Source organism: Thalassophryne amazonica, chromosome 4, assembly GCF_902500255.1.
Source record: "Thalassophryne amazonica chromosome 4, fThaAma1.1, whole genome shotgun sequence".
NCBI lineage: Eukaryota > Metazoa > Chordata > Actinopteri > Batrachoidiformes > Batrachoididae > Thalassophryne > Thalassophryne amazonica.
This window is the reverse complement of record NC_047106.1, coordinates 49,766,491-49,793,659: the sequence shown is the minus strand read 5'-3', so window position 1 is coordinate 49,793,659 and position 27,169 is coordinate 49,766,491. Positions and strand designations below refer to the sequence as shown.

At 39.8% G+C, this 27,169-nt stretch overlaps 1 protein-coding gene across 1 annotated transcript in view; it reads right to left on the bottom strand.

Annotated features, from left to right (window-relative positions):
• pik3cb (phosphatidylinositol-4,5-bisphosphate 3-kinase, catalytic subunit beta) overlaps positions 1 to 27,169 on the bottom strand; it is a 146,576-nt gene that overhangs the window by 101,578 nt on the left and 17,829 nt on the right. Inside the window, 1 exon segment of the mRNA XM_034167844.1 lies at positions 11,302 to 11,381. The gene's annotated coding sequence lies outside the window, so the exon portion shown is untranslated.

Genomic DNA, 27,169 nt, shown 5'->3' with positions numbered 1-27,169 from the left:
GATTTTAATGGAGACTTTCCCCCCCCTTTCCCCTGTTCAGCTCCTCCTCGGCTGCACGATGAGCTGGCTTTTCATAGCGTTTGACAGCGAAGCAGCTAACTTTTTAGCACACGTTTTCAGCAACAATTCAGTTAATTTTTCGGAAAACCCATGCTAGATGAACAGGCAATTTGAACCCGACAGCCAGGCAGAAATTTGTCGCCAACCACAGCTAGAACACTGCGGAAAAGAGCTCTGTCAAACAGCCCGGTTTCAAAAACCTCCATCCTCTCCTCTCTGCACAAGTGGGGGGGGCGATGCCGTGACATTTACTTTGACTATTACTTTTACTTTTTTGCAGACTGCAGACTCCAAGATATTTCAGGTTTTTGGTTGTAGCCAACTTCAATTCAGAATTATTATGCAAGGAAATGAAAAACTAAAATTTTCTCACTTGTTTATTTTCACTTAAGAGGAGATTTTATTGCCATTGGCACAGGTATGAGGCAGTACACAATGGAATGCTTGTGTGTTACTTATAGTTAACTTTTACAGATCAAAAAGGCAGGCGCATTGAGGGGAGCAGCATGATTACAAATAAACTATTAAACTGAACCCTTGATATTTCAGAAATACTCAATATTGCAGAAATGGATGTATATTAAATGAAATTAATATGATCACACAAAATGCAATACTGCCAACCCTTCTTTTCAGTAGGGTCCATGAGCAGTCATCCATACACACCTTAGTATAGGGTGTTAATCACTTTAGGCCACACCCTCCCTCAGTACACAAATACATCACCCCAGAAAGAGTAGATCAAATAAACATTCAGATTTATATAGCTTAGAGTTAGAAAATATGCACAGAAATGATAAGGTCAAAATACTCACTTGCCAAATAATAGTGAACGCAATGTAGAAGTATGGACATAGATATACAGATGTACGGAGATGCATCTCTGTGTATGTATCCCAAATCAGAATTATTTTCATTTGTTAATATACAACCCCTGGCAAAAATTATGGAATCACCGGCCTCGGAGGATGTTCATTCAGTTGTTTAATTTTGTAGAAAAAAAGCAGATCAGACATGACACAAAACTAAAGTCATTTCAAATGGCAACTTTCTGGCTTTAAGAAACACTATAAGAAATCAGGGAAAAAAAAAATAATTGTGGCAGTCAGTAACGGTTACTTTTTTAGACCAAGCAGAGGGGGAAAAAAAAAAATATGGAATCACTCAATTCTGAGGAAAAAAAAATTATGGAATCATGAAAAACAAAAGAACGCTCCAACACATCACTAGTATTTTGTTGCACCACCTCTGGCTTTTATAACAGCTTGCAGTCTCTGAGGCATGGACTTAATTAGTGACAAACAGTAGTCTTCATCAATCTGGCTCCAACTTTCTCTGATTGCTGTTGCCAGATCAGCTTTGCAGGTTGGAGCCTTGTCATGGAACATTTTCTTCAACTTCCCAAGATTTTCAATTGGATTAAGATCTGGACTATTTGCAGACCATGACATTGACCCTGTGTGTCTTTTTGCAAGGAATTTTTTCACAGTTTTTGCTCTATGGCAAGATGCATTATCATCTTGAAAAATGATATCCCAAAACATCCTTTCAATTGATGGAATAAGAAAAGTGTCCAAAATATCAACGTAAACTTGTGCATTTATTGATGATGTAATGACAGCCATCTCCCCAGTGCCTTTACCTGACATGCAGCCCCATATCAATGACTGTGGAAATTTACATGTTCTCTTCAGGCAGTCATCTTTATAAATTTCATTGGAACGGCACCAAACAAAAGTTTCAGCATCATCACCTTGCCCAATGCAGATTCGAGATTCATCACTGAATATGACTTTCATCCAGTCATCCACAGTCCACGATTGCTTTTCCTTAGCCCATTGTAACCTTGTTTTTTCTGTTTAGGTGTTAATGATAGCTTTCGTTTAGCTTTTCTGTATGTAAATCCCATTTCCTTTAGGCGGTTTCTTACAGTTCAGTCAGACGTTGACTCCAGTTTCCTCCCATTCGTTCATTTGTTTTGTTGTGCATTTTCGATTTTTGAGACATATTGCTTTAAGTTTTCTGTCTTGACGCTTTGATGTCTTCCTTGGTCTACCAGTATGTTTGCCTTTAACAACCTTCCCATGTTTGTATTTGGTCCAGAGTTTAGACACAGCTGACTGTGAACAACCAACATCTTTTGCAACATTGCATGATGATTTACCCTCTTAAGAGTTTGATAATCCTCTCCTTTGTTTCAACTGACATCTCTCATGTTGGAGCCATGATTCATGTCAGTCCACTTGGTGCAACAGCTCTCCAAGGTGTGATCACTCCTTTTTAGATGCAGACTAACGAGCAGATCTGATTTGATGCAGGTGTTAGTTTTGGGGATGAAAATTTACAGGGTGATTCCATAATTTATTCCTCACAATTGAGTGAGTCCATATTTTTTTCCCCTCTGCTTGGTCTAAAAAAGTAACTTACTGACTGCCACAATTTTTTTTCTTGATTTCTTATAGTGTTTCTCAAAGCCAGAAAGTTGCCATTTGAAATGACTTTAGTTTTGTGTCATGTCTGATCTGCTTTTTTCTACAAAATTAAACAACTGAATGAACATCCTCCGAGGCCGGTGATTCCATAATTTTTGCCAGGGGTTGTACATCCATTCCTGCATTTCAGGTCTGACACACATTTAGGCTCGTACCCTTTATTCCTTAATTTAATTCCTTCAAATAACTTAATGATATTATGCATTGTAGAAAAAGAAAGAAAAAAGGAGAAAATACAAATCCCTTCTCCCTCACACAACACGGTGTATCATCTAGTTGAAAACACAAGTATGTAATTACACACAACCTCCAATACCTCAATTAGGGAGGTCATGGCATAAAGATAATGGCAACACTACTCATGACTAAAAATTTTCTTAAGGGAAGGGTTTCATAGAATTCTAAGTGAAAGTGTCACAACAAGCTGTTTCATATGAATACTAACAACTAGAAAGAACATTCAAAAAGTATTTTCTTGGAATACGGGTGATATCCTACACCACCACATCAACTGCCACTGTTGTGGTATGTAGACTGTTGTGCAACAAGACCAATAGTATGTGTATTCACCAGCGATGGGCACAGCTAACCAAAAAGTTAGCTTCGATAAAAAAGTCTTAAGTTGTGATTCGACAACCGTGTGATATAACTGGACGTCAGTAGATTGCAGTGTTCTATGCATTTTGACCCATCTACTGAGTCGTGTATGGCACATTGTTGTCGACCTGAATCACAACTTAAACAGACTTTTCGGTTTTGCAAATGGCTTTTTTTTTTGGGACAAATGGAAAAAAGAAAAAAAAAAGGCATTTTACAAAAGCACATTTATTTGTAGACACCAATACACTTATTACATTAACTTGTGTTGGTTTTTACATAGAATGAATGAATCAACCAATGGCTCAGTTTACCCATAATCCCTTTGGGCATCTGTGTGTGTTATGTTCAAAATGTCAGAATTTGTGCATTATTTTAAAATTAAAAGATGTTATATTTTTACTTTGTACAAATATGAGTTGACATTAATGTAGTTATTTTATCCAGATTAATTTGATTTATAAATCAAAACCATAAGTCAAACCTGTTTTCCTTTTCAAGATATCTGCCTCACAGCTGGCCCACTGTATGCTGTTAAGAATAATTTTTTTTTTTTTTTTTTTTTTTTTTTTTTAAATGGCAGCCTGGTGGCCAGGCCCCCTTCTGCTGGGGTAGAGTTGAGCTCAGCTCCTCTCAGCTGCCTCACTGCTGCAAAATGCATAGCAGACAGGAGCCAACAGGGTTTTAAAATGTTTTTTGGGGGGAGGTGATGGTCTAGTGGTTAAGGCGTTGGGCTTGAGACCAGAAGATCCTCGGTTCAAATTCCAGCCTGTCTGATAAATCACTAAGGGCCCTTGGGCAAGGTCTTTAATCCCCTATAGCACCTGGTGTGTAGTGAGCGCCTTGTCTGGCAGCACCCTCACATCAGGGTGAATGTAAGGCATTATTTGTAAAAAGCTTTGAGCGTCTGATGCAGATGGAAAAGCACTATATAAATGCAGTCCATTGTATAGTTACTTTTCACTGTTACAATGTAAAAAAAAAAAAAAACTCTTAACAGTATAAAAGTTATGGGAACTAAATCTATCGGAAGCTAATTGGTCCTTTGATGGTTTCTGAAGTTAGCTGAAAAGCTAATCCACTAACACAAAAGTTAGCTTTGCAAATTAGCGGTTAGCAGATTAATGGGACTGTGCCCACCACTGGTATTCACCCAGCAAGATATGTTCGTTTCTAGGACTGCGTACTTCAGGCAGCTTTGCCACTACAATGCAAAAATCACCATCTCCCTCAAGTTCCTTGCTGGGAGAAAGCATGCGGATCAGCTGAAAAGTTCTGCCTCCAACATGATTATTTCAACATCAAGCAAAATGCTGAAGTGAAACGGATACAAAAATCTTAACATACTGATTATTACTACACCAAACTGCTTTTCACCTGCATTTTCAGACATGTGCACCATCACCAGACATACAGTAGTGTTCAGAATAATAGTAGTGCTATGTGACTAAAAAGACCAAGCATTCATGATATACACACACACTCTTAAAGCTATGAAATTGGGCTATTTTTTTTTTTTTTTTAACCAAGTAGAAAAGGGGGTGTTCACAATAATAGTAGCATCTGCTGTTGACGCGACAAACTCAAAACTATTATGTTCAAACTGCTTTTTTAGCAATCCTGTGAATCACTAAACTAGTATTTAGTTGTATAACCACAGTTTTTCATGATTTCTTCACATCTGCGAGGCATTAATTTTGTTGGTTTGGAACCAAGATTTTGCTCATTTACTAGTGTGCTTGGGGTCATTGTCTTGTTGAAACACCCATTTCAAGGGCATGTCCTCTTCAGCATAAGGCAACATGACCTCAAGTATTTTGACATATCCAAACTGATCCATGATACCTGGTATGCGATATATAGGCCCAACACCATAGTAGGAGAAACATGCCCATATCATGATGCTTGCACCACCATGCTTCACTGTCTTCACTGAACTGTGGCTTGAATTCAGAGTTTGGGCGTCGTCTCAAACTGTCTGCGGCCCTTGGACCCAAAAAGAACAATTTTACTCTCATCAGTCCACAAAATATTCCTCCATTTCTCTTTGGGCCAGTTAATGTGTTCTTTGGCAAATTGTAACCTCTTCTGCACATGTCTTATTTAACAGAGGGACTTTGCAGGGGATTCTTGCAAATAAATTAGCTTCACACAGGCGTCTAACTGTCACAGCACTTACAGGTAACTCCAGACTGTTTTTGATAATTCTGGAGCTGATCAATGGCTGAGCCTTTGCCATTCTGGCTATTCTTCTATCCATTTAGATTTTTGTTTTCCATTTTCTTCCATGTGTCTTTGGTTTTTTTTTTTTTGTCCATTTTAAATCATTGGAGATCATTGTAGATGAACAGCCTATAATTTTTTGCACCTGCGTACATGTTTTCCCCTCTCCAATCAACTTTTTAATCAAACTACGCTGTTCTTCTGAACAATGTCTTGAACGTCCCATTTTCCTCAGGAATTCAAAGAGAAAAGCATGTTCAACAGGTGCTGGCTTCATCCTTACATAGGGGACACCTGCTTCACTCCTGTTTGTTACACAAAACTGACGAACTCACTGATTGAATGCCACACTACTATTATTGTGAACACCTTTTCTACTTTTTTTTAACTAATAGCCTAATTTCATAGCCTTAAGAGTGTGCATATCATGAATGCTTGGTCTTGTTGGATTTGTGAGAATCTACTGGTACCTTGTTTCCCATGTAACAATAAGAAATATACTCAAAACCTGGATTAATCTTTTTAGTCACATAGCACTACTACTTGTATTCTGAACACTACTGTAACCCATGTGCACAGTAGTCTGTAAAAATGGCGACGTACAGGAGGTGCGCAAGGTGCTTGAAGGACAAAATCCAGCATGACCCTAGCACGCATGCCCGGTAAGTGCCACAAGTTCACACAGTTCTTCAATTTTTTTGAAACAAGGCAACACTGTCAACTCTGACCAATATGTGGACACTGCAAAAAATGTGCACTTGAAAGGGGTTCATCCTGGAAAGGACGCAATTCTTCAGAAAGACAATACCCGTCCACACAAGTCAAACACAGGATGCACTGGCTCAAATCTTACTACACTTGTCATCCAATTCAGATCTCTCACTTTGACTTGTTTCCTTTTTCCCCAACCTGAAAGAACAAGTGAGGGGACACGGGTATGCTAATGATGCAGACATGCATGCTGCTAGTGTCAGTGATGTTGAGAGAAGACACCAGATTTCTTCACTGAGTAAGCAAACACATCGAGCATTAGTGTAAATGTGTGGAAAGGGAACCCGACGGCGTGAAAAACGACATTTAAAATATGCAACTGATGTATATTAGTATCTTGCTTGTTATTGAAATTGTGTAGGAGGCAGAACTTTTCAGTCAACCCTTGCATATTTGAGATGAGCACCCCAATGACCTGCCTTGAGTTTGAAAATGGGTGCTGTCATTAACCCCGCACACCATTTCTGACAGAAGGCAGCAGCAAAGTTACTCCATGAAGTGCAAAAACAAGCGATCTTTTCAGGTGTTGAGCTTCATAAAGTGTTTTTGTAATGGGTGGACCAACAATCTCCACCAACACCCAAAAATTAGTTATGTAGTGCTGGAGGAACACCTACATTCCCCATGCAGTTTAATGTTATGCTCAGGAAATACCTACTACAACCCCTGGCAATAATTATGGAATCACCGGCCTCGGAGGATGTTCATTCAGTTGTTGAATTTTGTAGAAAAAAAAAAAAAAAAAAAAGCAGATCACAGACATGACACAAAACTAAAGTCATTTCAAATGGCAACTTCCTGGCTTTAAGAAACACTGTAAGAAATCAGGAAAAATAATTGTGGCAGTCAGTAACGGTTACTTTTTTAGACCAAGCAGAGGGGAAAAAAAAAAAAAGGACTCATGCAATTCTGAGGAATAAATTATGGAATCACCCTGTAACTTTTCATCCCCAAAACTAACACCTGCATCAAATCAGATCTGCTCGTTAGTCTGCATCTAATAAGGAGTGATCACACCTTGGAGAGCTGTTGCACCAAGTGGACTAACATGAATCATGGCTCCAACACAAGAGATGTCAATGAAGCAAAGGAGAGGATTATCAAACTCTTAAAAGAGGGTAAATCATGCTATGTTGCAAAAGATGTTGGTTGTTCACAGTCAGCTGTGTCTAAACTCTGGACCAAATACAAACATGGGAAGGTTGTTAAAGGCAAACATACTGGTAGACCAAGGAAGACAAAGCGTCAAGACAGAAAACTTAAAGCAATACATCTCAAAAATCGAAAATGCACAACAAAACAAATGAGGAACGAATGGGAGGAAACTGGAGTCAACGTCTGTGACCGAACTGTAAGAAACCGCCTGAAGGAAATGGGATTTACATACAGAAAAGCTAAACGAAAGCCATCATTAACACCTAAACAGAAAAAAACAAGGTTACAATGGGCTAAGGAAAAGCAATTGTGGACTGTGGATGACTGGATGAAAGTCATATTCAGTGATGAATCTCGAATCTGCATTGGGCAAGGTCATGATGCTGGAACTTTTGTTTGGTGCCGTTCCAATGAGATTTATAAAGATGACTGCCTGAAGAGAACATGTAAATTTCCACATACATTGATGATATGGGGCTGCATGTCAGGTAAAGGCACTGGGGAGATGGCTGTCATTACATAATCAATAAATGCACAAGTTTACGTTGATATTTTGGACACTTTTCTTATCCCATAAATTGAAAGGATGTTTGGGGATGATGAAATCATTTTTCAAGATGATAATGCAACTTGCCATAGAGCAAAAACTGTGAAAACATTCCTTGCAAAAAAGACACAGGGTCAATGTCATGGCCTGCAAATAGTCCGGATCTTAATCCAATTGAAAATCTTTGGTGGAAGTTGAAGAAAATGGTCCATGACAAGGCTCCAACCTGCAAAGCTGATCTGGCAACAGCAATCAGAGAAAGTTGAAGCCAGATTGATGAAGAGTACTGTTTGTCACTCATTAAGTCCATGCCTCAGAGACTGCAAGCTGTTATAAAAGCCAGAGGTGGTGCAACAAAATACTAGTGATGTGTTGGAGCATTCTTTTGTTTTCCATGATTCCATAATTTATTCCTCAGAATTGAGTGATTCCATATTGTTTTCCCTCTGCTTGGTCTAAAAAAGTAACCGTTACTGACTGCCACAATTTTTTTTCCTGATTTCTTATAGTGTTTAAGCCAGAAAGTTGCCATTTGAAATGACTTTAGTTTTGTGTCATGTCTGTGATCTGCGTTTTTTCTACAAAATTAAACAACTGAATGAACATCCTCCGAGGCCGGTGATTCCATAATTTTTTGCCAGGGGTTGTAGTGTCCAACAAAGATAATTTGGCTTCTCTTTTTCAGGAGTTGCCCAACTGTCCACATGATTTACCATCAGAGACCAGGTGCTTTATGAGGAAGGTATGCAATGATCTCACAGTGTCAATAAAACTCCATGATGACAGCACATTGATGTCAGTGGGAAGAATCGTATCACCGGAGACAGAGCACAGCATGAGCAGTTACATCAGGTTTTTTTTTTTCTTTCACATTTGAGTAGGTGTGAAGGAACAGAAAGACTGCGAGTGGGAGGCATCTGCACCAATCATTTAGGTTTCTGGCCATTATATAGCCTACTAGCACAGAGTAAAATGAGAAAACAGGCTTGTCATATTGATTGATTTCAAACCTGCAACTATACTCCTGAATTTATAATTAGTAAAAGAAGGCAACAGAAAATGACGGTGTTTATGCTGCCTGAATTTGTTGTTAGCACACAAACCATTAAAGTGACAATGAAAGTCAGCTCTTCTAGCACCCATACAATCAATTTTTACAGAACCATCTTCATCGATGTATCTAGTTTAATGCTGCGTTCACACCGGGCGCGATCAGATGCTACAAATTCGCGGGATTCGCGTGGCAACAGACGAACCACCATGTGTGTCACCACCGGTGTGTCACTCTGCTTTTGCTGTGAAAATTCGCCCCGGTGCGTCATCAAATAGGAGGAGCTCCCATTCCGCTCGCCGGCTCCGGTTGTCAGTCAAGTTAACATAATTAACCTTGATCACATGGAGCGAGTTGTTGTGGAAAGCTGACAAACGTCATGAGACGTTCCCAATTCAGGGAGTATCATTATTTGCTGCAGGAGCTGCGTCTGGATGACGGCTGCTTTCAGCGGTCCTTCCACCTCTGCGGGACCCAATTTGAGGACCTCCTGTCCCGTTCACGCACGCACATGTAAACAATAAAAAAAAAAAAAAAAGAAACTCCGCTCCCCCTGCTGCGGGGCTGCTGCTTGCTCCAAAAACTCTGTCATAATTGTGAAATAAAGGACAAAAGAGACATAAGTCCTGCTCACAGACTGCTACCAGATACAGGACATGTTCACATCTTCAGTCAAACTCCAGACATCTCCACGTCACTACATATCCAGTCCCTGATTGGTCATCGCGGTGCGACGAAACGAAAAAGTTCAGATTTTTCAACTTGGGGAGGAGGACAACGCGACATGATGCAACGCAATATCGCGCCACAAATGGGGCAATCGCTCAAAATCGCTTCATTCGCGTCGCTTCATTCGCGTCGCGCTGCGTGACTTGGCGCCAAAACGTGTCGTTCCATAGGGATTACATGGCAACCTGTCGCTGCTGTCGCTCACGTCGCGCCCGGTGTGAACGCAGCATAAGAGACACACGTGCAGTAGTACATGTGTGGAGTGTTTGTGCTTGGGTTTGGCAACTGGACAATGGAATGGTCCCTCACATAATGACTGCCCAACATCATGACATGAAGCCACCATTGTGACACTATATGCCCCCCACACTGTCATATAACAAGTGTCATACATTTGTCCCTGTTATAAGGTCAAAAATTATATTTGTTCATATCAAAGATTTCTCTGGAGATTGTATTTTGTACTGATGAATATTTCCTTTACTTTGAGTGTCAACTGGAGAGCACAAAAATAAGGGTGGCGTCTAAAGCTTTATATGTACATGAACCTCCTGAGGCGGGGAGCCGAGCAATCTCCTGGGGGAAGGTATATGCTACTTGATTCAGAGTGACCCGGTCGATGTCGACGACCGATCTGTCCCCCCTAAAAATCGGTCTGCCCTGCCTTCAGTGCGCAGGCATCATTTCGGAGTGGCAGCATAGTCATTTCTAAGCGCTAGCTGCAATCCACCGATTATGGCCTCGTTTCTGCTTAAAACTGCCCTGCAGTCATCACCTATCTCAGCGACAGATATCTGAAGCTTTTGTACAACAATCATTTCCACATAAATTTATCCTTATTTTGTAATAAAAATAATAATTTTTTGTAATAAGAAGCTGACGGACCGATCAGAGAGTAGCAGCTGCACGGCAGACGTCTGACATGCAGCTGCACCTACGTCATTTCGGTGCGTCGGTAGGGAAATGAGGCAATTATCGCCTTGTTTTTGCTTAAAACTGCCTCGTTTCTACTTAAAACTGACTTTAGAATGATTTAAAAGGTTTTATCTTGTCATCTGATGGGATCAAAGGGAATCACATTATTCCCTTTGGGTTAAGAGAGTCCATCTCAGGAGTGCTGCTGTCATCCCACGGACCACTTGGTCGGCAACACCGGTGCAGGCTTGATAACAAGCAACTCCGTGTCCAAATTTATGTTGGGGGGGGAGAGAGAGCAAAAAACAACCATCAAGCAGAGATAAAGTTAATACGTGGTATCAATAAGAGTTTTCCTGCTTGGGATACACAGATTGCCGGGGCTGCTTTGGACAGCTGAGGTGGAGAATCCATGGCAAAAAGCAGTGCAAAAAGAGTCTCCTATAGTAACACCTGATTTGTTGCACAACCGCCCAAATAACCCATGAAGCATTTCATATAATAAGTAGAGAACAGAAGAGAAATGCTGTGATAAGACCCACAGTGAGGAGGGGATCCATAAAATTGCTCTGAAATGAAACTGAAGCCTGTTGGCTAACTTCTACAATTACTCACTTCTCAGAATGACAGACTCCCCCAGATTCTCGCCAAGTCAGATTTCCATTCCAACTCTCATGTACACAAAGCAATATCACAAGTAAAGTAGGTCAAGATAATTGCTAGATACAGCTCTCTCTCTCTCACGCACACACACAATTTACCTGCTGTTGCCTGGAATATTTTATTTCCTGTGCCTCTGATTCTTCTTGGGGTCATCTCGACAGATGCTGGGACACTGCATCTGATGGACAAGAGCACAAAACAAAAATGACTGTCAGAGAAAATCTCAAAATGATGTAAGGGAGAATTTTATTTTATTTCAAGTTCATAAATCTTATTTATGTTGATGGTAAGAAAGACAAATGACCTTCGGCGGGGGGGGGGGGGGAGGTGTTAGAGACACTAAATGGCTGGACAGTGTGTGAAACTGACAAACTGTAACCAACTGCACCTGGATGATTCCATCAGTGCTGTCCTACCAGTCATACCACACAGAGAAGCAGGCTAAGTACACTGAACAAAAATAGAAAGGCAACACTTGTTTTTGCTCCTATTTTTCATCAGCTGAACTCAAAGATCTAAAACATTTTCTATATACACAAAAGACCTATTTCTCTCAAACAGTGTTCACAAATCTGTGTTAGTGAGCACTTCTTCACCAAGATAATCCATCCCACCTCACAGGTGTGGCATATCAAGATGCTGATTAGACAGCATGACTGTTGCCTTAGGCTGGCCACAATAAAAGGCCATCCTGAAATGTTCAGTTTTAAATCACACAGCACAATGCTGCAGATGTTGCAAGTTTTGAGGGAGCGTGCAATTGGCATGCTGACTGCAGGGATGTCCACCAGAGCTGTTGCCCGTGAACTGAATGTTCATTTCTCTACCATAACCCATCTCCAAAGGCCTTTCAGAGAATTTGGCAGTACATGCGTGGGTGGGTAGGGGGAGTTCCCATGGGATAAAAAAAAAAAAAGCTTTTTAACCTACCATCTCTGGTTCTCAAGACCAGGCACCTTAGTGGCTCTACTCTACTCTTTTCTACTCTCCTATTTTACTCTTCCTTTTTAGGTATACCTTTGTATACTGGCATAGTTCCACCTTAGAACTGTAATATAATATATAAGATATACCTTAATGAATTTTCATGCAACTGGCCTCCCAACTGCACACCAGACTGCTGATCAACTTAATGTGAAGAAGATATGTTGCACTGGGTGAGGCAAATGGTGATCACACCAGACACTGACTAGTTTTCTCTAATTTGTTAAAATCAGACATGAATCGTGCATATATAATTTGATAGTTAGTGTTTTACATACTTTTGCTTCTGCAGTGTAGATGTCAGTTACCCTTTTACATGTCTACCTTTGGGAATTTTAAGATTAAGCCACGAGCTGTAACGCTGACACAGACAGGCAGGCATGCAGGGATGCAAGCATGCAGAGACATGCACTAACCTTTTCCCTTGTTCAAGGCCAAATCAGGGGACCACTGCAATCAACTTCGCCTTATTTTGTGGAATTGTTCTCATGCCTACATGCCAGTAGTATCTTCAGTGACTAAAATACTACATTCTAACCTTTCCAGGAAGGATGGCACAAAGAAAAATGTCTTTTGAGCTTAACGTTAAACTGTTAACAGTCTTTCTCTCCCTCTCACCAGATGATCTCACACACACACACCCTTCCCCTCCTCCACCCATCCTCTTGCAAAATAATGCATAGAATAGAGAATCCTAAAATGACTGGGGGATTCATAGGCAACAAACTAAACAAATCTCTCACTCACACTCTCCTTATCCCCCTCAGCTTGGAGGGCATCCAAACATGATTAGAGCTGATCTGCTGTACATACCCTCTATCACTAAACAGGTCATGTGGGGCAGGCACTGTGGGATTACCATCACCTTATTCCTAATGAATGTTTCTGCACCCTCAAGGGTGGGATGATGTTATAGTCAATGAAATTCTTGTAGAGATTTAAAGAAGTCAGACACAATAAAGCAACATAGCTGGCACAGTGTAGTACAGTCCTGACACAGTAATCAAGCTGCAATTTTTTCTATTTCATAATAATTTCTTATTGCAATTGTTTAAGATGTTGATACAACTATGTGGTAGTATGTTGTACAGTTTAGAAGGTCAACATTACTGTCCTGCAGTGACCTCAATGAGCTACAACATGCAACTATGGTAGTCAATACGTTATGAAACTGTGACAAGCCATCTGCCACGCTGTAGTGTCAATCAGCAGTGCTTATTTTGACCTGTCACCATTCACTGACCTCCCCCAACAAAGGAGTTGGACATAACTGTGCATGAGAATGGAGAGTCCAGGAATGACAGAAATGATCAAAAACTACCTTGACTTAACCTTGAAGCATGTACAGTTACAACAACAAAAATTTTCTGAAAGCATAAAGCACTGTGCTCTTAGCTGTATTACCAAGATATATTTCATACAATACATTTATTGTGCAAAACTGTAAAATGAACCTCTCACAAAAGCTATTCATTTCATGTTGCAGAAATAAGTCTGCATTGTGTGAAAATAAAGGCTCTTTGGATGGACTTTATGGATCAGTTTTTTTTAATCTCACCAATAAAAGATGTGCCTAAATTCTTTCCTTTGAAGGAGGAACATGACTCATCAACACAGTAATTACAGCGAGCTTCTCAACTGCCAATGTGGGCCACTTTTGGCCCATAGCCTCCATACTGGGCAGCTACACAAACACGCTCTCGCAGCCACAGAAACAGAAGGAAGAAGCGTGTATTTCAGTACAATGCCATTTGTGTTTTATAATGCAAACTCTGAAACAATCACAAAATAATATTTTACTTTTCCGATTAAGTGGTGTGTTTTAGATGAAGACGGTGACTTGACCACAGCATGCGTTGTCTCTTGCTCCAGTGTTTTAGGGTTTCTAAGTTGTGGCCCAGCCTCTATTTGTTTTTAAATGATGCATGGGAACATGTACACTCACTCACTCATTGTTTCCTGTTACAGAGTATGTCACAAAATTTGCACCTCAGAGATGATATACCAGTGATGCAGGGCAGCCATTTATGGAAGGTCACAAGTTAAGGTATAGTCAAGATGTAGTTACTATTTAGTCATCTATTGCTTTGAATGAATTTGAATCAGGTCCATTAATGATACATCACGGTTTGTGTACGTCACGCTCTACAGCATTCCAGTTGTTACAGAACCAGCTTGGAACTATGCCATGAGTTAGAGTGTACTACTGTTTGGTACTCAGAATACATCTTGGTTTGAACACTGCAAGCAGTTCCAACCAATCTCTTAGTTGCTGTATGTCACGTTTTTGTGTATCTCGTATTGAATCAGAAATACGGACATACTGTTGGAAGAGTATTGGTTTTAAGGAAGTAGACTAGTCAAAGTATGGTCCAAGAATCTTCAAAAATGCATTTTTTTTTTTTGTCTCCACATTGAGCAGGTATTAAGCTCTGAAACCGCAAAAGGTTAATACTCCAGACAGTAACCTTTAAAATAATATATTACATTACATATTTCAAGCTACTTCACTTTCTACTCTATGGTGGCCAGAATCTGTACGCATTCCCATGCTGCGACCCTGCTTTATACAGGGTGTGGAGTTAAACTTTCAAGAAAATACTAGGTGCACAAGTACCCTGAGATCTGCCAGTGATGACTTAAGGGGGGATCTGACATTAAATTTTTATTGTACCCAAATATATTGTTTGGAACCCTACAGTTGGCAGAGGTTGATGATGCTGAAACTGAGTGATTGTAGACTTTGGGTATATTTTTAAGATGCTCCTGTGAGTTTTCTGTGTTATATCGTCACTCACTGGTAAAAGCAATTCAAATGTACAGTGGGGAAAATAAGTATTTAACCCCCTGTCAGTTTTGGAGGTTTTCCCACCTACAAAGAATGGAGATTTCTGCAATTTTTATTGTAAGTACACTTCAACTGAGAGACAGAATCTTAAAAAAAAAACAAAAAAACAGTAAATCACATTGTATGAATTTTAAATGATTAATTTGCATATTATTGCATAAAATAAGTATTTCACCCCCTAGAAAAACATAGCTTAACAATTGGTACTGAAACATTAATCTGCCATTACAGTGGTCAGACATTTCCTGTAGTTCTTGACCAAGTTTTCACACACTGTAACAGGGATTTTGGTCCACTCCTCCATACAGATCTTCTCTAGATCTTTCAGTTTTGGAGTTTCAGCTCCCTCCAAAGATTTTCTATAGAATTCAGGTCTGGAGACTGGCTCAGCCACTCCAGGACCTTGAAATGCTTCTTACGGAGCCCTTCCTTAGTTGCCCTGGCTGTGTGTTTGGGGTCACTGTCATGCTGGAAGACCCAGCCATGACCCATCTTCAATGCTCTTACTGAGGGAAGGAGGTTGTTTGACAAAATCTCGCAATACATGACCCCATCCATCCTCCCTTCAATACAGTGCAGTCGTCCTGTCCCTTATGCAGAAGAGCACCCCCAGAGTATGATGTTTCCACCCCCTGCTTGACAGTTGGGATAGTTTTCTTGGGGTTGTTCTCATCCTCTAAACATGGTTAAGTGGAGTAGATTCCAAAAAGCTCTATTTTGGTCTCATCTGACCACATGACCTTCTCCCATGCCTCCTCTGGATCATCCAGATGGTCACTGGTGAACTTCAGACGGGCCTGGACATGTGCTGGCTTGAGCAGGGGGACCTTGCTGCCCTGCAGGATTTTAAACCATGATGGCATCGTGTGATACTAACAATCTTTGTGACTGTGGTCCTGGCTCTCTTCAGGTCATTGACCAGGTCCTCGTGTGTAGTTCTGAGCTTTCTCAGAATCACCCTTACCCTACAAAGTGAGATCTTGCATGGAATCCCAGACCGAGGGAGATTGACAGTCATCTTGTGTTTCTTCCATTTTCTAATAAATAATCATAACAGTTGTTGTCTTCTACCAAGCTGCTTGCCTGTTGTTCTGTAGTCCATCCCAGCCTTGTGCAGGTCTACAGTTTTATCCCTGGTGTCCTTAGACAGCTCTTTGGTCTTGGCTATTGTGGACAGGTTGGCGTGTGATTGATTGTGTGAACAGGTGTCTTTTATACAGGTAAAAAGTTCAAACAGGTGCAATTAATACAGGTAAACATTGCACAAAAAGGACTTCTTAAAGAAAAATTAACAGGTCTGTGAGAGCCAGAATTCTTGCTGGTTGGTAGGGGATCAAATACTTATGTAATAAAATGCAAATTAATTATTTAAAAATTATACAATGTGATTTTCTGGATTTTTTTTTTTTTTTTTTTAGATTCTGTCTCTTACAGTTGAAGTGTACCTACGATAAAAATTACAGACCTCTCCATTCTTTGTTGGTGGGAAAACCTGCAAAACTGACGGAGTCAAATACTTATTTTCCCCACTGTATTTCTCTGAACAAGGGATTTTTTTTTTAAACCAATGACGTACATGCTCCAGAACTATATTAGGATTTCCTAAATAATGAGCACATAACTTTCACTTTTGTGCTACTGAGTGCCTCACATTTTTCCCACACAACGCACCTTGCGATTTGAACCTCTGCCTCGGTGAGTAGCTATCACCAGGCCTGGAAAAAAGAATTCTGCAGGAAACACTGAGCTGCCTTTTTCCTCTCACTCACCAAACATTATCATTGTTCATGCAAAGAATAGACACACAGGAAACAAAAATATAAATAAAAGCTACAAATGTTTGTAATGCAGCTCTCAGGTGAGTCTAGAAGGTCAACAGGGAGATCTCATATTTTTCCAGATTTGTTTGTGCAGTGATGGCACAGTATAAATAAAATCTATATCATAAAGCAAATTTATCCTGACTATGGCTATGTACCCTGTTGATACCGTCCACCTCAAGTACGAGTACACGTGCCATTGCTGTTTCTGTTTTTGTAGAGGACATTATGAGCCGTCAGCATACAAATACATTTGTGCAGACAGATATCACTGCAAAGCATCATTTCCTTTCCCATGTGGTTTTAACAACATCAGCAGTTATCTGACCACAATGTGACTCTTATGGCAAAAAAGGAGACAAAAAAAAATAAATAAAAATTAAAAAATAACTGTACAACCCCAACTATATGGCCTTAAGCTTTCATATAATGGGTTGTGGACAAGTTTTTGTTTTGTTTCCCCACATGGGTACAGTGATGGACAACACTAACGTTTTGAGTCTACAGATGTTCATTAACTCCAAGAAGGATAACTGTGTGGAAATAATGTTACAAAAGTAAGGACATTAGTGCTCAAACATCCTCAGCAGACTGTTCTTCCCTTCATACCACACTTGGCAGAGAAGTATCCACTTCAGTCAGTGTTACTGTAATTTTCATGGAGCAATAAACTGTCAACAGTGTCTCTGAAACATACAGTGTACTTATAGAAACTCGTGAGAATTGCCAACTGTGATTAATAAAGCTTTTACGTTTCTGTGTAGGCTCTCTCTTTTTTTAAGCATATTTGTTTTTTTTAATTACTGACTTTTTAAAAATCAGCAACAGTAAAACAAAAATCTGAGTAATCCTTTAGAATGCACATTTCATGCCCCAAACCAGCTTTGGTTTGGAAAGTTAGTAACTCTAACCATGTGACCATCTATAAAAGGGTACCTGGAGTTAATCTGTAAAAGAGTGCACACACCCACTTATTTTATTCTCGCATCTCTTTTTAATTCCTGGGGTCCTCACAGCTGAGCCGATACGCATTCGCATGTTTTGTCACAAGTTTGATGCCAGATTCTTTTCTTAATCTGCACTACATGCTTTTGTTTTGGAAGCAAGCGAACAAGCACTTACACCACCGCACATGAAACTTAAAAAAAAAAAAAAAAAGTGGAGAAACACAAACAACAGAAAATTTACAATTAGAAAATGATATATCATTTTCTATGAAGTTTATGAAGTCTTCTATGCCAGTGTTTTTCAACCTTTTTTGAGTCGCGGCACCCTTTTTATATTTACAAAATCCTGCGGCACACCACCAACTAAAATAATAATATAATGCTATTACCTCTGGTTTTGCGCAAAACCCAATTATCGCAATAGAAAATCGATACAGAAAACATCGCATTTCGAAAATCCTCAAGCATTTTGCGCTCTGATCTCAAGTAGGGCTGTCACGATTAGAAATTTCTGGAGACAATTAATTGTCAGACAAATAATTGCGATTGACGAATATATTGTCTATTTTTTTTTCTTTTTTTCCCCTTCTTTATATTCTACTATTGTAGTATAATTACACAACTCTGGAAGAACGTTTGGCTTCTGTGAGTGGAGAAACCGGGAATGGTGCAACATTTTTATTTTTATCTTCATTTTACATACAGTCCCAACTTTTTCCGATTTGTGGTTGTTTGTTGCATTTCTGAAATTGTTTCTCCTCATCAGTCACGTTTTGTGCTTAAACACTACATTAAGCTCAAGACTGAACAAATAAATACCTTTGGAAAATAACAGCTGTTAAAGTTCAGAGTTCTCACCTGCTTTTTGTGATCTGTGCGTCTGAACATTTTTTTTTTGTGTGTATCTCAGTTCATTCATATATTCTCATTTTTTAAATATGTTTTTAAAGATATTTGACCGTTTATTTCATCTCATGATCTCATAAATTCAGCATACGACGCGCACATGGTGTGAACAGGAAGGTAACGGCAGAATCACACCTTTAGAGAAAGTTCAGAGAGAAGTAAAAGCTTCACGTTTTCGTTTTGTTAACATGTTCACTCCATTTAAAATCCTCTGCTCCGCGCTCGCTGCGCACTGAACGTGTCGCGCCTGCATTCAGGAATCTCCCTCACCCACCCCCTCCCTCGCAGTCTGCAGCCTGTTAACTCCGCGCGCGTGCACACACAGGCACAGACACACACACCGACAGCTCCGCATTTTAGACGGCTTTTGAAGGAGACGGTACTGTTTTAATCGGCCGTCAGCCTCCTTGTTATTGTCCCGCCTTAAGACGAGAGCGAGGCTGCAGAACAATGACGTCAGATTCTGAATCGTTTTATGCTTTGTGGATAAAATAAATAATTCACGGTAATCGCGAATATGAAAAATAATCGCGAATATGAAAAATACCCACGGCACCCCTGACGATCGATCACGGCACCCCGGTTGAGAATCACTGTTCTATGCAACCTTCTCTGTGTGGGATTTTGTTCTGTCTGTATTTATGGAGGCCAAGGGGACACCCACGTTTCACCTGCCTGCGGCAGATAGATGGCTATTTTAGAGATGTGGGAATAGACAGCTTGTCTGCCTGGGTGGTTGCGATCTAGGACCAAATCCGGTTCTGTGGTATCGTGGATGTGGCAAAGCGCAGCACCAGAGCATGCTCCCAGACTTGACTCTCTATTTACAAGCTTAAGTCTCTATATCAATCAATTTTTTTATATAAAGCCAAATCACAACAAACAGTTGCCCCAAGGCGCTTTATATTGTAAGGCAAGGCCATACAATAATTATGTAAAACCCCAACGGTCAAAACGACCCCCTGTGAGCAAGCACTTGGCTACAGTGGGAAGGAAAAACTCCCTTTTAACAGGAAGAAACCTCCAGCAGAACCAGGCTCAGGGAGGGGCAGTCTTCTGCTGGGACTGGTTGGGGCTGAGGGAGAGAACCAGGAAAAAGACATGCTGTGGAGGGGAGCAGAGATCAATCACTAATGATTAAATGCAGAGTGGTGCATACAGAGCAAAAAGAGAAAGAAACAGTGCATCATGGGAACCCCCCAGCAGTCTACGTCTATAGCAGCATAACTAAGGGATGGTTCAGGGTCACCTGATCCAGCCCTAACTATAAGCTTTAGCAAAAAGGAAAGTTTTAAGCCTAATCTTAAAAGTAGAGAGGGTGTCTGTCTCCCTGATCTGAATTGGGAGCTGGTTCCACAGGAGAGGAGCCTGAAAGCTGAAGGCTCTGCATCCCATTCTACTCTTACAAACCCTAGGAACTACAAGTAAGCCTGCAGTCTGAGAGCGAAGCGCTCTATTGGGGTGATATGGTACTACGAGGTCCCTAAGATAAGATGGGACCTGATTATTCAAAACCTTATAAGTAAGAAGAAGAATTTTAAATTCTATTCTAGTGGGGCGGCATAGCAAATCAGTTCACTTTGTGCTAAAAGCATGGAATTTGACACACATATTCTAAATTAACTAATGTTTATTTTTAGATATGGAGCCATCATGGAGCTGAACTCTAATGAGCTACAAGGGGTCAAAGAATTACACAACGGTCAAAAATTTAAAAGTGCTCCAATCATGTTGAAAAGTATACCACATTTTTTGTCTGATCATAATGATTCCAAAAAGGTATAGTTTGGACTATCTATGACTGAATTCCATGGAGTTATGGGGTATAAACAGCAAAAATGGTGACAAAGATCAGTTTCAGTTTGTACAGAGGTCAAAAGTTTTAAAGTTGCTCCAATTTTGGTAAAACGTGATGCAAATTATTGGTTGAAATAAAAGGATTAACAAATGGAATTTTTTCGACTGTGCTGAATGCTTGGTCTCCAAAGTAAAAGGTCAAACAAGGTCGGCGCCCATTGGATTCTATGATGTATGACACGTTACCCCGTAACATAACTAAGCATGACAGATGATGCAAACTATTACTTTTTAAAATGCTATTAACTCAACCAAAAATTTGCATCTTTTTTTTTTTTTTTTTTAAACCAAAATTGGAGCAACTATACCTTTTGATCCCTTTACAAACTGAAACTGACCTGTCACCATTTTTGCTGTTTTTACCCCTTAACTCCATGGAATTCAGTCATAGATAGTCCAAACTACACCTTTTTGGAATCATTATGATCAGACAAAAAAAAAAAATGTGGTATAGTTTTCAACATGATTGGAGCATTTTTAAATTTTTGACCCTCGTGTAATTCTTTATTGACCCCTGTAGCTCAGTTCAGCTCCAGGATGGTTCCATATCTGAAAATAAACAGTTAATTTAGAATATGTGTGCCAAATTCCATGCTTTTCTCACAAAATGAACAATTTTTATGGAAATTTTAGCTAAGTGGCACCAGTATTAACACCAAACATCAGGCTGATATTTGGTTGCCCGAGAGCGTATTTGTCTGTGTATTCATTTTCAATAATCGTCTTGGACGCAGTAAATCAGTTACCTTTCAGCTACCGCAGGGGCAAAGGTCTACCTAAGTCACATACAACACAACAAATCCCTCAGACAACACATACACACAGACAAACTTGGTACACAGTCACACAATAATAAAGCTGGCTGAGATTAGACAAAGATGATAAAGATTTGAGGAGGAAGCTAAATCAAAAACTAAAGAGGCAGAGAGAGAGCCACGCACTTAGCAAAATCTGTGGACTATTCAGACATCCACAGCTCTTCAGGATTCTTTCTGTCTGGTCCAGCTGCATGAATTCATATAGTTTATTCCCCAAATGAAACACACCTGGAAGTACAAAAAGTTGCGGATCCTTGACTGGCTGCTTGAGGTTGGGCCCCAGAAAGCAGCAGGCTCCCATTGAAGCCCATGTTAAAATAAGTTGAAGAAACTTTAAGCCACAGTTAAGCATAATTAGGGGCGTGATCGCTTTGACTGACAGCAGTGCGTTGTCGCCGAGACTTGGCTCAACATCGCTCACACAGAGGTCGCTGGCTGCAGCTGGCAGCTGTTGTGGAGGATAGTCTGTGTTTTGAACATTTTTTACACATATCTATGATTAAATGATTTGTTGTGCGCTGAAATATCCCAACGGATCATGTAAGCGTTTGTGTGGTAGTATTTCTGCTTAATAAAATTGTGCAAGTTAATTTTGGATGCTAACAGCAGTTAATCTCCACTCACTGAGGAAATTAGCCAAAGTAAACCACTAAGAGAACCACCATGCAGTCCCCAACAATATGATTTAATAAACATGCAAACAGAGATTATTAGCTTAGCTGGTTTGGACTCAAAGAAAGAGGCCTGTTCAGGCTTCATTTGTCCTGCCCAAGTCATACATGGCCTTGTCCATGCTCCACTTCTGCCAATATGAAGACACCTAGAGAAAATTTTTTGTCTTCAATATGGCTCTGGACTTCCTCAGAAAACCTATGGGTGATGTCACTCAGGGTTTGTCCAGTATTTATATGCAGTCTATGAGAATGACTGTGTCAAATGAGTGGTCAGTAACAGAAGTTCAGACAAGGTGTACTATTTGCATGATGAGGGAACATCACCTACAACACTACAGCTACATGCTGCACTTCTGAGTGCGACTGAGGTGCCTCAGTGCAGCAATTCTTCATCCGCGGGGGGGTGAAAAGGACAAACAACCCAGAATGCATTGTGTCAGCAACAGGAGGTGACCCCCCCCCGCCAAGCAGGCAGACTATTAGTCACTTTCACACAGCGGACAGTTTTGCTTGGCAGCACATGGCAACTAGGATTTATTTCTACATGTATCTAAGAGAAACCCAAGCAAGTTTTAGTAGAGCGTGACTGGGAAAAAGTTGGGGCAGGTGGCTACAGCAGCTGGCTCTGTTTGCGATTTCAACAGGAAAGCTGTGTGGCTTGAACAGTCAGCTCCGCCTCGTTTAACATTCCATTCTTCAGTTCATGAAATATTTTTACCATTGCACTCAAACATGAATTATTTGTATAATGAGTAATTAGAAGAGGCCAAAGGATGTCTGCCTGTCACAGATACATTACTGTACTCAGGGGGTGGAAGTGAGCAAGTGGTTTACCTGGATGGTTGCTTAGAGACCCGTCACACCTTGACATTTTAGCCAGTTGAGGCCGATTTATGAAAAATTTGGCGAATACTCTGGATACGTTGGTTATGCAGCTGTCACACTGTGATGATTTAGCCAGTGAATGCTGACAGCCCTGTTTCCACCGAGCACTCCGAGTCATTATGGCATGGTAAGGTACGGGGTCGGAACTGTTAAGTCCAGCTTGGTTGGTGTTTCCACTGCCAGTAAAACCCTTTTGTTTGGGAGGTGGAGCACGTAGATGTTGACAAGCACGTCATCGAGCGTGTGTATGCTTTCGCGCGGCCTCTCTCCTCCACACAGAGACCAAACAGAGGAATTCAACATATTTTATTTTGTCTTGGTGGATTATGGGATATTTTCCATTCTGTACAGAATGCTGAAGAGTCGATTAATGTCTGGTAAACGCTGATGTGAATGAATGACACGCGGTGACTCAACTTTTAAAATGAGTCTTTTGAAGTTGTGGTGCCGGCGTTCTCCGATTCAGGCTGAGAAACGCACTGGGAGCAGACAAAACACAGAGAGACTTCTTTTAAAACACTAAGTTTCTTCAGCCACGACAAGGAACTAAAGTATTTTCAGATGTCGTTTTCTAAAACCAGGACGCTTTATGTGGATAATTTTTCATCAGGCTGTGATTATCAATCCGACAGAAACAGACAGGTAAGACTAAGACTTTTTATATAACAGCTGAGTGGATCCTTATCATTTGATTGGTGCTCTGTATGTCACGTGACATGGATTATTTGTCCCATTTGTGTTGCGTTGCATTTAGCATGCAATTTGGTTCCATACGTTTTGTACCGCTGCACGCTGTGAAGGCCGCCCACTAGCGGGGGCGGTGTTTAGCTAAACATGCAGGGTTTGTTTTCCTGATGGACAAGGAGCTAAAGAAACTGGGAATATAACATTTTTATTTTATCTTCATTTTACACACAGTCCCTACTTTTTTTTGTGGTCGTTTCTGTTCCATTTCTGAAATTAAAGAACTGCTATGAGAAAAAGTGTGAACATTGTTTTTTTTTTCCCCCAAACTTTGTAGTAGAACAAACACAAAAACCAAACTCTTATGAAGAAAGAAAAAAAAAAAAAATGCACAAACGTGCATGAAAAACTGAACAATGCAGACTGATCTGACTCATGATATTTGAAAATAATAAGTGGTAACTTACTTTGAAATAAATTAAACTCAGAACTGCAGCCTAATAATTTTGAAAAATAAAAATCAGCAGCTTGTAATTTTATTCAGAATAGAGTTCATTTCCTCTTTTCTCCTCCTCAATCACGTTTGGTGCTTGAACATAAAACAACTACATTAAGCCATCTAAAATAAATATGTGGAAAAGCCTGTTAAAGTTCAGAGTTCTCAGCTGCTTTATGCGATTTCTGCTTCTGAACATCACTGCAGAGTTTCTCCACATCAGGTTTTTTTTTTTTTTAATAAATCACACGTGTGTGATTTTTATTCTGTTCACTCATATTCTCATTTTAAGGAATTTTGACAAATTTATTTCATCTCAATTTCAGTATAACTGTCACCAATACGTGCACACAGTGTAAACATATGGAGATATAATTGTCTCATTTGTAAATGCACGCAGGGTGATCTACAAATACTCATTGATTTGCAAATGTGTTCAGATATCCACGAATGCAAATTTCATATTTGTAACTTGTAAATTGGTCTTTGCAAATAATGTTGTATTTGCAAATATAAAACTTAATTTGTTAAAAATAAATAAATAACATTTGTAAATTGGTCTTTGCAAATAATGTATTTGCAAATATAAAACTTAATTTGTAAAAAAAAAAAAAATATTACATTTGTAAAACTGGAAATTGTATGTGAATTGAGTTTCAGCATTTGTGGATCGCTTTCCTCTGCGACGTCATTTTGAGACATTCTTTTCGCGAACAGATCCACAAACAAATGCCGACGGATTCACAAATGCACACTGGCTATCCACTAGATGGCAGTGGCGGGGGTGTTAGCACAGGCATATATATGAATAGACCCCGCATTGGTCGCTGTGGCGTAAGAAATGCGGCCGCCATCTTGGAAGGGGCGTCCTACCAATTAGTCCTATTGTAAACAAAACAAGTCCACAAAGTCACAGAAGATGCCTGCCCACTGTGCGGCCTATTTTTGTTCACATAGGCGGACTATTGGCAGCAGGGATGGGGGGATTACTTTTCACAAGTAAGATTGAACATTATTATTGTCTTTTGTGACTAGAATATTACTTACTGTACAACATTGTACAGTAAGTAACTATAGTTTAGTGCCGGAGGCTAACAGACATAACAGCTATATTACAACTGACAAAATAATGCTCCTGTCGAAATAAAATAAATATTACTGGTATAACAATGATCAGCTAATTTTACACAGGTGGCAGAGACTGCATTATTCACATGTAGCTAATTATTTCACTCTGAAACAGTATATGCTACCTCTCGTGTCTCAAACCCAGCCACTTACATCCTTAAAAATCCTGAAAACAGAATATCTGATTGTAGAATAGTTTGCAAAACAAGTTTACTCACAATTTTCAGCAGCTTTGGTTCATTATCTGTAGATATGCATTAAAATAGGAGTTTTGTTGAAGAAAGTAGGAGGAAGTAAATAAGTAAACATTTCTACAGTTTTTTTGTAGGCTCTCCAAAATTGGCCATTTTTGTTTTGAAGGTTTCCCAAAGACAAAGATGTCCGGAAGAAATGGGAAGTAGCAGTAAGGAGAGAAGGATTCACTGCAAATTATTCTTCTGTGTTGTGCAGTGAACACTTTAAGAATGATGATTTCGACAGGACAGGTCAGATTGTCTGACTGCGGGATGGTGTTATTCCATCCATCTTCAGCTTCCCGGTTCACCACCAAAGAGTAGGTGTGGGCTTTAGTGTTAAAAATGTGAGATATATATATATATATATATATATATATATATATATATATATATATATATATATATATATATATATATATATATATATATATATATATATATATATATATATATATATATATTTCAAGGTGTGGTTATACCAGCATGGCATCCTGCCTAGAATACTGTGGCCACTGCTCGTGTATGAGTTTCCCATCTCTACGGTGGAAGGATTTGAGAGGAGGATCAGCAGCCGTCTGCGTCGTTGGATGGGCTTACCTCGAAGCCTGAGCAGCATTGCCCTTTACGGCAATAAGACCAAGCTGACGCTCCCTATCAAAAACCTTACTGAGGAGTTTAGGGTTATCAGAGCAAGAGAGGTGCTCTAATATAGGGATTCTAAGGACATGAAAGTATCCCAAGCAGGTATTGAGGTGAGGACTGGCAGAAAGTGGAAGGCACAGGAAGCTGTGGACCAGGCAGAAGCACAGCTGCGTCACAAGGAGCTTGTGGGTTCTGTGGCAATCGGCCGGGCGGGCCTGGGTACTATCCCAACAATCCACTATAACAAAACTGAGGGCAAGGTAAGGCAGGACCTGGTTCAACGCGAAGTGAGAGTTGGGGTTGAGGAGCAGCGTGCAAGCCAGATGGTGGGATTGAGACAACAGGGCGCATGGACCAGATGGGAGGGAGCTATAGAGAGGAAGATCTCGTGGCCGGGGTTGTGGAAGGCAGAACCCTACCGCATTAAATTCTTAATCCAGTCAGTTTATGATGTCCTACCCAGCCGAAACCCCCCATGACCCCAGGTACTATCACTGATGATGTGTCCAAGATTTTGCATTATGAAATGTATGAAACCATTATATATATATATATATATATATATATATATATATATATATATATATATATATATATATATATATATATATATATATATATATATATATATATATATATATATATATATATATATCTGTCTCTCTATCTTCATTGCATGCGAGTTTGAATGATTTGTCTATAATACTAAATAGATGTCCCACTTTAGGAAAAGCCGAATGGGTTGTCTGAGAAATGTTGGCACTCTTACTATAAATGGTCTAAGTATTTTATTCTGGAGTGTGAGGTCTACATTTTCTTTTTTTATTTGAGTAGAAAACAAAGTAAGGATTACAAAAATGTTGAGTGTATATATAGTCAATTGAATTCATATCACAATTTACTTCAATATTCTGAAATGCAAAAAATTAAGGCAATGCACCCTATAGGTATATCAGAATATATTACTTTTAACCCACTATAAATATTAAAATTACATACATTGAACCATGTGCCCTGCCTCATGGCTACATGCATAACGTT